This window comes from Dama dama, chromosome 4 (genome assembly GCF_033118175.1).
Source record: "Dama dama isolate Ldn47 chromosome 4, ASM3311817v1, whole genome shotgun sequence".
Taxonomy (NCBI): domain Eukaryota; kingdom Metazoa; phylum Chordata; class Mammalia; order Artiodactyla; family Cervidae; genus Dama; species Dama dama.
The window spans coordinates 41,089,245-41,091,308 of record NC_083684.1 but is presented as its reverse complement, the minus strand read 5'-3'; the positions used below and the strand labels follow the sequence as shown (position 1 = coordinate 41,091,308).

Below are 2,064 nucleotides of genomic sequence, written 5' to 3'. Positions count from 1 at the left end.
AAGTCTACAAACAATAAATGCTGGAGAGGGTGTGGGAAAAGGGAACGCTCTTGCACTGCTGGTGGGAATGTAAATTGATACAGCCACTATGGAATACGGTATGGAGATTCCTTAAAAAACTAGGAATAAAACCACCATATGCTGGGTCAGCAATCCTTCTCCTAGACATATACCCTGAGGAAACCAAAATTGAAAAAGACACATGTATCCCACTGTTCACTGCAGCAATATTTACAATAGCTAGAACATGGAAGCAACCTAGATGTCCATCGACAGATGAATGGATAAAGAAGTTGTGGTATATATACACAATGGAATATTACTCAGCCACAAAAAGGAACACATTTGAGTCAGCTCTGATGAGGTGGATAAACCTAGAACCTATTATATAGAGTGAAGTGAGTCATAAAGAGAAAGATAAATATCATATTCTCACACATATGTACAAATCTAGAAAAATGGTACTGAAGAATTTATTTACAGAGCAGCAGTGGAGAAACAGACATAGAGAATAGACTTATGGACATGGGGAGAGGGGAGGAGAGGGTGAGATGTATGGAAAGAATAACATGGAAACATTCATTACCATATGTAAAACAGATAGCCATCGGGAATTTGCTGTATGGCTCAGGAAATTCAAACAGGGGCTCTGTATCAATCTAGAGGGGTGGGATGGGGCAGGAGATGGGAGGGAGTTTCAAAAGGGAGGGGATATATGTATACCTATGGCTGATTCATGTTGAGGTTTGACAGAAAACAGAATTCTGTAAAGCAATTATCCTTCAATAAAAAAAAAATTAAAAACAAAAACAAAACTCTAGCCAGTTCCAGCCTTCCACATGAGAGAAAGGAAACACCCAATTTCAGTCCACCCTAGACTTCATGTCCCAACTGAGGGGGGAACAACTGAGAAACAGTGAAGCTCACAGTCCATATGTACTGGCTCATGAAAAGACTGAGACCTGATCAGAGGACCACAGCACACTTCAACGCCCACACCTCACCACCTCACTACTTAGCCTCCTTTCTGGAGTTCCTTTGGGACTTCCCTGGTGGCTCAGATGGTAAAGCATCTGCCTACAATGCAGGAGACCCGGGTTCAATCCCTGGGTTGGGAAGATCTCTTGGAGAAGGAAATGGCAACCCACTCCAGTATTCTTGCCTGGAAAATCCCACAGACGGAGGAGTCTGGTAGGCTACAGTCCATGGGGTCGCAAAGAGTCAGACACGACTGAGCGACTTCACTTTTACCTGATACATTAAGTTTGGAGATATATATATATCAAGCTAAAAGGCAAAAATACAATTTGATGAGACAAAGCAAGCATCAGAGCCTGACTCAGACTCAGATATGACAGGGGCGTTGCAATTATCAGACCATGAATTTACAATTATGCTAGGGGCTCCAATGGATAAAGTAGACAGCATGTGAGAAAGATGGGCAACATAAACAGAGAGCTGGAAATTCTAAGAAAGAACCAAAAAGAAATGCAAGAGATCAAAAACACTGCAACAAAAATGAAGAATGCCTTTGGTGGGCTTATTAGTAGGCTGGACACAGTTGAGGAAAGAGTCCCTGAGCCTGAAGATATTTCAGTAGTAACCTCCAAAACTGAAAAATCAAACAATGAGAAAACAGAAAGTAATACTGAAGAACTGTGGGACAGTTACAAACGGTGTCACGTATATGTAATGGGAATATCAGAAAGAGATGAGAAAAATGAACAGAAAATATTTGAAATAATAATGATGGAGAATTCCCCCAAATTAATGTCAAGACACCAAACCACAGAGCCAGTAAGCTCAGATAAAATCAAATAGAATAAATGTTGCCTTAGTCCACACTTCACTAGGCATAGCATTTTCAAACTACGGGAAGTCAAAAATAGAAAAAATCCTGAAAGAAGAAAAAGGGGGAAAAAAATCACTTACAGAGGATCAAAGACAAGAATTAAAGCTGATGTCTCCTCAGAAACCATTTAAACAAGAAAAGAGTGGAGTGAAATTGCTAAAGTGTTGAGAGAGAAATTCCACAAACTCAGAATTCTATACCTTGTGAAATAA

At 40.2% G+C, this 2,064-nt stretch overlaps 1 non-coding gene across 1 annotated transcript; it reads left to right on the top strand.

Annotated features, from left to right (window-relative positions):
* The first annotated feature begins 1,046 nt into the window (after positions 1–1,046).
* TRNAC-ACA (transfer RNA cysteine (anticodon ACA)) lies at positions 1,047–1,118 on the top strand. Its single transcript has one exon. It is a non-coding gene; the product is annotated as a tRNA-Cys (tRNA).
* Positions 1,119–2,064: the final 946 nt, after the last annotated feature.